Source organism: Somniosus microcephalus, unplaced genomic scaffold (genome assembly GCF_052327205.1).
Source record: "Somniosus microcephalus isolate GS21.2 unplaced genomic scaffold, FLI_Smic_1.0 unresolved_chr5, whole genome shotgun sequence".
NCBI classification, from domain to species: domain Eukaryota; kingdom Metazoa; phylum Chordata; class Chondrichthyes; order Squaliformes; family Somniosidae; genus Somniosus; species Somniosus microcephalus.
This window is the reverse complement of record NW_028225183.1, coordinates 57,724,950-57,734,467: the sequence shown is the minus strand read 5'-3', so window position 1 is coordinate 57,734,467 and position 9,518 is coordinate 57,724,950. Positions and strand designations below refer to the sequence as shown.

At 42.5% G+C, this 9,518-nt stretch overlaps 1 long non-coding RNA gene across 1 annotated transcript; it reads left to right on the top strand.

The window, feature by feature from the left end:
- Window positions 1–242: 242 nt before the first annotated feature.
- Window positions 243–9,498, top strand: LOC147088273 (uncharacterized). The gene is made up of 3 exons (XR_015075438.1): window positions 243–387; window positions 622–698; window positions 9,360–9,498. It is a non-coding gene; the product is annotated as an uncharacterized LOC147088273 (long non-coding RNA).
- Window positions 9,499–9,518: the final 20 nt, after the last annotated feature.

Below are 9,518 nucleotides of genomic sequence, written 5' to 3'. Positions count from 1 at the left end.
TTATCTGTCTCGGTGTCAATGTTTCTTTGATAACGCTCCTGTGAAGCTGATTGGGACGATATATTGCGTTAATGGCGCTATATAGATTTAACTTGTTGTTGGTGCTTTATTTAATTTGAGGTTCAGGAAGACAGGTCTGAGCATGCGTGATAAACCCTTGCCTGCTCCTCCCCCTCTCCACACAGTGTTTAAAGTGACAGGAAGTGTCCTGCGAGCTCCCCTCCCCCAGCTCTGCCAGCAGGGGGCGTTTCCTCTGTGCTCGGCTGATGATCGCTGAACACATCAGGGAGCGGAGATATCACGGGCCCGAGTAAGGGAGCAAACAGCAGCCTCCTCACAGCAGCACATCGCATTGGGACTGTGTCCACAGATGGGCTTTGAGTCGGGGTAAGTTTAGCGGCAACCGGGGGCTCTTTGTAAGAGACAGATTAGAGCGGAACCAGTTCCGGAACATGGAGAGAGTAGGGGGAAGGGTGAGGCCTTTCTCGGGCTCTGCGTACAGTGTAAGGTAACAGAGAAAGTACATCACCTCGCTCTTTCAAATCATTGCTGCTTTCTTCCCCCAAATCAGGAGTGAATGTTCCTGAATCATTTGCAATCTCACCGTGTCTGTTGTTCTAGGACAGGGAACAGTGGAAACACAGCCTGACTGTGAGGATGTGAGGAGTTTCACAAAGTGCATCTATTGCAGGCACCAGGTGAGAAGTGTGAAAGAATACATTTCAATGATCGGTTATTTTGTTTCGGTGCGTTGTGTTCTCCAGAAAGGTGTTGCTGGTGATCGAAAGATACATTGTCGCTCCGGCAAATACATATGGATACACTCTGTCAAATTCATATGGATACGGGTTCTGTGGCAGTCTTTTATCTACACAGGCCCTCAACTCAGTTTCAATAGACTGAAAACAATTATTTGTACAGACCAGGTACCTCTGGCTATCTTGCAGGAAGCGATCCAGAATTTTATATATAGTCCCTTGGGTCTGGGAGATATAAACCTGGACTGTGCCAATCGGATGGTCCCATTCATGGTCCAGAGCTGGGTTTGGGTTGTGTCTGGATGCTGATAATTATTATAGAACCGTCCTACACACCTGGTGTGGAGAATCTGCGTGCCGCTGTACTGCAGTGAGGTCAGACAATGTTTGTATCGCGATTTCCCCTCTGAAGATACATTACTTCATTATAAACAAACACATTAATATAACTTTATTTTTATATTCTAGCGACACCAATCCATATATTATAACTTATATTGTTCTTGTATTTATCTCGTGGCAAACTACTACAACGAGCCAAAATAAGTGTGATCTTTGCTCCATCCGGAACACAAGGGACAGTCAGAAAGCTCCTTCTCACACACAGAACGCTGAGACACAGAACTGCCCTCAATCCTATTATCACAGGCAGCAGAAGCAATCAGTCCCACAGTGATCCGAATTCCCAGAGATACATTATGAATCTCACAGTCACTTGCAGCAGTAGAATAAGATGTTGTTTCAAAGTCCAAACATATCGCTCTGACAGGCAGATATATTTTCACTCCTTTACTCACACACACGAACAGATAGACACTGATACGGTGTCAATCCACACTGCTGGCTGTACACAGACTATCAAACCCAACAGCCAACATACAAGACCAGACAATCAGAGGTAATGGACTGAACCAAACCTTCTCCTGAGACAGTCACAGATAAAATCAAACTAGCATTGGCCTACATAAGGTGGAGAAGGAATGGAGTCCAAAAGTCACACAGAGCAAGAATAGTCCAGTGCACGAGACTGCCAATTGCATAACGAATCTCCCACTCACTCACATTACCAGTGTAACAGATACATAATCAACACCACACTCGCAAACAGTAGCAGAAACTTACCAGATACAGAAATAATCTCACATTCACAAACATTACCAGAGACCGAGAGACACAGAGAATAATAGATTGAGAAGAATCACATTCACTTACCGTACCTGAGACTGACATGACAGGTACAGGGTAAAATCAACACTGACACATCTGTAACTGAGATGTGAGTATGGACTTTACTCTGTATTTGTAGAGACTGACAGATATGGAAAAGCCCACACTCACATCGCAGAGACTGACAGGTGAAGCCTAAAACCCAACCAGCATACCAGAAACTGACAGGTACAACAGAAAACCCAATCTCTGTGCAGAAACTGACAGGTATAGAGTAAGACCCACTCTCATATATCAGAACAAGACCGGTATAGAATATAACCAGACTTCCATAACAGAAACTGACAGATACAGTGTAAGGCGCATACTCACATACCAGAGACCGATGGATACAGAGTGAAACTCACATATCAGAGCCTGATAGATACAGAGTGAATATCACACATCAGAGACTGATAGATGCAGACTCAAAACCCACATTCATAATCGAGAAACTGACAGATTATGAGTAAACCTTCTCTTCCATAGCAGACATTGACAGGAAGATAGGAAACCCCACTCTGATAAATCAGAAACTGACTGATATGGAATAAATTCACAAATTTGATGGTTTTGAGTAAAAGCCAAGTTCACATACAAGAGACCGAGAGATGCAGAGGAAAACCCACACTCACACACCATAGAGTGAAATAAAGATAGTTAAACTCAAACTCTAATTTCAGAATTTGAGAGTTACAGTGTGATAGCCACACTACGATGTCACAAACTTACAGGCAGAGTGAAACAGACACTCACACATTAGACACTGAAAGGTACAAAGCAACATTCACATTCACATACAAGATATTGACGGGTGCAGAGTAAAAGCCACTCTCACATATCAGAAACTGAGAGGAAGAGTAAAACCCAAACTCACATACCAGAGGCAGACAGATGCAAAATTAAACTTACATTCAAATGCCAGAGAGTGAATGATAAAGAGTAAACCACACACTCTCATATCAGAAATCAAGAGGTACAGAATAAAGCCTGTACTCACATACTAGACACTGACAGGTACAGAGAAACACGCACACTCACATATCAGTACCTGAGCGTTACAGCAGAAAAGCCACACTCACGTATCAGAAACTGACAAGTAGAGTAAAACCCACAGTATTATATCAGACACTGGCTGACTTAGATTAAATGAACTGTCACATAACAGAGAATCAGAAATCGAGGGTATAACCCACGCACACATACCAGAGCTTGAGAAGTACAGAGAAAAGCCTCTCTTCCATGCAAGAAAATAACAGGTACAAAATAAAAAACACACTTCCATACCAGAGGTGGACATGTAGAATGATACACACACTCTCACATCAAGACACTGACAGATACGAAGAAAAATGTTCACTCACTTACCAGAAAACAACAGGTACAGATTAAATCACACACTCACATTCCAGATACAGACAGGTACAGAGTTAAACCCACACTCACATAGCAGTAAATGACAGTGGCAGAGTAAAGCCACAAACAAATGTGCTGTACCTTTCTCTGATTCATTAAAAGGACAATATCCCGAATGGATAATTCGACGAAATTAATGGTGTGGTTTCCTCTTAAAAGAGCCGTTGCTTTGCTTAATGCTTTCTCAGGGCATTGTGAAATTTATTTGCAATGGCCACCGGCATTGTTCCTTCCGACACGCCGTGCTGGCCAGCTCCCCGGGCACCACCAGACCCACAGCGGTCTGGATGTGTGGACACAATCCGCACACTCCAAACTATTAGAGTTTGGTGCCATCTCCTGGCCGCCAGCTAGGAGTGCAACAAGATAACCATTCATCAGTAACTATTTTGAATTGGAGAGAAATAATCTGAACACCTTGTTTATGTTCAGATTGAAATGATTGCAAAGTCTTTTACTCGTCCTGACTAAAGCTCCAATGATCCATTGCGTGCGATCTGTAAATACAGAGGATTACATTTTAAAATTAGAGCGATGATTGGAGAGTGGTGATTGTAGCTGCTCTTTCGAGCGAGTTGATTGGGGTTCGAATTCGCGGCATCGCAACCAGGCTCCTGTTGATACATAAGAACATAAGAAATAGGAGCAGGAGTAGGCCAATCGGCCCCTCGAGCCTTCTCCACCATTCAATAAGATCATGGCTGAACTGAGCCTAACTGCCAATCCACTATCACAGAACCATCTCCTGAATCTAACAGAATTAGACACATGAAATAGGAGCAGGATCAGGCTACATGGCCCCTGGGCCCGCTCCGCTGCCCACAGGGCCATGACCGATCTGAACCTAGACTCATGTCCAAATTCCTGCCCGCTCCCTGTAACCTTTAATTCCCTTTACTTCTAGGAAACTGTCTATTTCTGTTTTAAATTTATGTAATGATGTAGCTTCTACAGCTTTTTGGGGCAGCATATTCCATGGACCTACCACCCTCTGAGTGAAGTAGTTCCTCCTCATCTCAGTTTTGAAAGAGCAGCCCCTTATTCTAAGACTATGCCCCCTAGTTCTAGTTTCACCCATCATCGGGAACATCTTCCCCGCATCCACCCGATCCAACCCCTTCACAATCTTATATGTTTCAATAAGATCGCCTCTTATTCTTCTGAACTCCAATGAGTAGAGTCCCAATCTACTCAACCTCTCCTCATATGTCCATCCCCTCATCCCCGGGATTAACCGAGTGAACCTTCTTTGTACTGACTCGAGAGCAAGTATGTCCTTTCTTAAGTATGGACACCAAAACTGTACGCAGTATTCCAGTTGCGGTCTCATCAAAACTTTGTACAACTGAAGCAATACCTCTCTATTTTTATATTCTATCCCCCTAGCAATGAAAGCCAACATTCCATTGGCCTTCTTAATCACTTGCTGCACCTGCAGACTAACCTTTTGAGTTTCGTGCACCAGGACCCCCAGATCCCTTTGTACTTCAGTACTTTCCAGTTTCTAGCCATTAAGATAATAACTTGCTCTCCGATTTTTCCTGCCAAAGTGCATAACCTCACACTTTCCAGTATTGTATTCCATCTGCCAAATCTCTGCCCACTTACTTAGCCTGTCGATGTCCCCTTGCAGGTTTTTTATGTCCTCCTCACTCACTACTTTCCCTCCCATCTTAGTATCACCTGCAAACTTTGATATGTTTGATACAGTTTAGGTCTCCCTATCGCAGTTTAATGCCTTCCAGCAATGTGGATTATTATTTTATAACCTATAAAAGATTTTAAAATAATAAATGGGGTGAGGGCTCAATCCTAGCGATATAACAATTCACAGTGGACATTTTTAATTGGAGGGAAAGTGCCTCTGCATAGTGCTGATGTTCTGATTTAAATGATTGCTGTGTCTCTCACTTGGCCCACTTAGGGGCCAAAGAAGTCCGTAAATATATTAATTAAGATGTGAGCGATGGTGGTACAGTGGTGAACATAGATGCCTTCTCAGCAGTTGACCTGGGTTCGATTCCCTGCCATAGCAGCCGAGATACTTTTAATACCCCTCGCAGGTCAGAACTGACTTATGGAACGTTGCAGTAGGATTTTAAGAGAAAAAGAAATGTCCATTGCAACTGACAAAATACTTTGATCTTCCATGGAATTCCATGCGTCTCCCATAGAAATAAAAATGAGTTTTAAAACAACATTAAAAATGGGGATGAAAAAAGAGAGAAGATTTCAGGTCACAAACAGTGCTGTGGATACTGCAGGGGAAGGTCATGTATCAGAGATTGACAGATACAGAACAAAACAAACACTCGCACGACAGAAACTGGCAGATACAGAGTAAAGCCCATACGCAATTACGAGTAATTGACAGGTACAGGGTGAAAAGCTCTCTTCCATACCAGAAACTGACAGGTACAATGAAAAGCCACCCACAATTTAGCAGAAACTGGCAGGTAAAGAGTAAGACTCACACTCACATTTCAGAGATTGTTTCCCCTCACAGGAGAATCTAGAACTATGGGGCAAAGGCTCCAGAAAAATGGCTGGCCTTTTAAGACTCAGATAAGGAGGAATTTCTTCACTCAGCGGGTTGCGAATATTTGGAATTCGCTGCCCCAAAGAGCTGTGGATGCCCAGTCGTTGATTATGTTTAAGGCTGATATAGATTCTTGTACTGCAGAGGAATTAAGAGATATCGGGAAAGGACAGGAAATCCGAGTTGAGTTCGAAGGTCAGCCATGATCTTATTGAATATCGGAGCAGGCTCGAGGGGCATAATGGCCAACCCCTGCTCGAAATTCAAATGAACTTGGAAAGTAAAACGAATATTCACATATCATAAATATGTCTGGTACAGATAAATCTATACTAATATACCAGAAAATGACGGGTATAGAGTAGAACCCACATTCACAAACCCAAGACTGAGAGACACAGAGTAAACATACACTCAGACACCAGGGATTGACAGTTAGAGAGAACCCCAGATGTAATTAGCAGAAATTGATTCCGTTGATATGCTAAGTGCCCAAAAATCTACATATCTCAATCTTGAATATACCCACCGACTGAGCATCCGCAGACCTCTGGGGTAGATTTGAGAAGATTTATAACCCTCCGAGGGAATAAATTTCTGCTCATCCCAGACCTATAAAATTGAACCAACACTACCATACACTTATACTCCAACCACTTGCAATAAGGGCAAATATAAAATTTAATTCCCAATTGATTGCTGTTTACTTTCTGTGATTCATGTAGAAGGACACACAAATCCCTCTGAATACGAACTTTTACTCGGCTTTCACCTTCAAAAAAAATTACATATTTTCAATCCTATAAAGTAAAAAACACACACACACACATGCATGTTAATCTTAATGTCAGATTAATACAGAATAAAACCCACACTCAGCTACCAGAGACAGAACAATACACAATGAAACCCGCACTCACACATCAGAGACTGTCAGGGACAGAGAGAAAGCCACACACACATCGAATAAATTGAAAGGTACAGAATAAAGCCCACAGTCACATACCAGAGACATACAGATATAGAGTAAATATCACACTCACCTCCCAGAGATTGACTGATACAGTGTGAAATCCACACTTAAATCCCAGAGACAGACAGATACAGAGTAAAACCCACACTCAATTCCCAGAGATTATTTATTGTGGGGGCTGCATGACCCATTCAGATTAACATGCATGTGCAGTTGTTGCCATTAGAACATCGTAGGATCTGCTGTACAGGACCTGCTGCTTAAAGGGAACACTTGCTATAGAATAAAACCAACACTCACATATCAGAGACTAACAGATACAGAGTAAAACACACACTCACATACCAGAGACTAACAGATACAGAGTAAAATCCACAGTCACATACCAGAGACTAACAGATACAGAGTAAAACCTACACTCACATACCAGAGACTAACAGATGCAGAGTAAAAGCCACACTCACTTACCAGAGACTAACAGATCCCGAGTAAAACACACACTCACATACCAGAGACTGACAGATACAGAGTAAAATCCACATTCACATACCAGAGACTAACAGATACTGAGTTAAACCTACAATCACATACCCGAGACTAACAAATACAGAGTAAAACCCACACTCACATACTGGAGACTAACAGATACAGTGTAAAACCTACACTCACATACCAGACAATAGCAGATACAGAATAAAATCCATATTCACATACCAGAGACTAAAAGACAGTGTAAAACCAACACTCACATAGCAGAGCCTAACAGATACAGAGTAAAACACAAAGTCACATACCAGAGACAAACAAATACAGAGTAAAACCCACACTCACATACCAGTGACTAACAGATACAGTGTAAATCCTACATTCACATACCACAGACTAACAGATACAGAGTAAAACCCAGACTAACATACGAGAGACAGACTGATGCAGAACAAAGTCAATACTCCCATAAAAGAGAGTGAGAGGTGCAGAATAAAACACACATTCACATACCAGAGACTGAGAGATGTCGATTCAAACCCACACTCACACCCCAGAAAATTACAGATGCAGAGTCAAACCCACACTCAGAACCCAGAAACTGACAAATGCAGAGTTAAACCCACACTCACATCCCAGAAACAGACAGATACTGAGTAAAATACACAATCACATCACAGATACTGAGAGATTCTGAGTGAAACATGCACTTACATCCCAGAGACTGAAAGCTACAGAATAAATTCCACACTCACATCCCAGAGACAGACAGATACAGAGTAAAACCCACACTCACATCACAGAGACAGACAGGTACAGAGTAAAACCCACACTCACATCCCAGAGACGGACAGATACAGAGTAAATCCCACACTCACATCCCAGAGACAGACAGATACAGAGTAAAACCCACACTCACATCCCAGAGACAGACAGATAGAGATGAAAACATACACTCACAAACCTGAGACTGACAGATGCAGGGTAAAATCCATACTCACATCCCAGAAACTAGCAGATACTGAATAAAAACCACACTAACATACAGAAAATGTCAGGAACAGAGGGAAACCCACACTTACATATCAGAAACCGGCAAGTACAGAATAAAATCACAATGACATACCAGAAACTGACAAGTACAGAATAAAGCCAAAATAACATACCAGAAACTGACAGGTACAGAGTAATTCCCACATTCACATGCCAGAAACTGACCGATATAGAGTGAAACAGACACTTAGATCCCAGATGCTGTCAGGGTGTGTAATAAAACCCAAATCAGAAACTGAAGAAAAAAACAACGCTCACATACCAGAGACTGACAGGAGCATGCCATAAGGCCATCGAGTTTGCTGCACCATTCACTAAGATCATTGCTGAACTGCCTAGGTTCCAGGCGGTGCTTCTGCCGAAGAAATTCAGGGCTGGGCCCCGCAAGAGCAAGTAAAGGGGAAAAGATTTAATCTAATAACATAAAGGCTCGTTTCAGAGCCACCCATTGTATCTGTGAAAGGGTTATTTACTGTCTGAAGAAACTGACCTTTTGATCACAATTATCCCAGCTGTGTTTTAATATTAAATCCCTACAGTTGTTAAGCTGGAAATGTCCTGATTAGAAGTGACCCTCAGGCAATTTCGGTCATAGAACGGTCAATGTCTGTTAAACATTTAGAAATTTAGATCGACATACACAGCAGTGAGTTTGCTGTTCAGATTATTGAATATATCTATATATATAAACGGATACATCTGTCTGTCTGTCTGTCTGTTTGTCTGTCTGTCTGTCCTTCGGTGTGTGTCTGTCCGGCTATACACTCAAGTTATAGAGCATTCCTACGCGTGCGTTACATCAAAATAAAGCTTACGATTACAAAACGGTCGTAAGCATATTTACGTTTCGGCGGACAAAAATTGCGCCCGCGGTGTCCAAAAAACGTTCAAAATTCCGCTCATTAGCATCTCATTATCCGCTCATTAGCAATAGAGTGACGTCGAGGTCGACCAATCGTACGCCGGGTGCCTGGCACGTGCGGTCGGGCCCTCCTACAGTTGAGTGATGGTACGATTGACCAATCCTACGCTTCGGTGACTTGACGGTCGACCAATCGGTGCGTGTGTGGGCGGGGCCTTAGTCGTT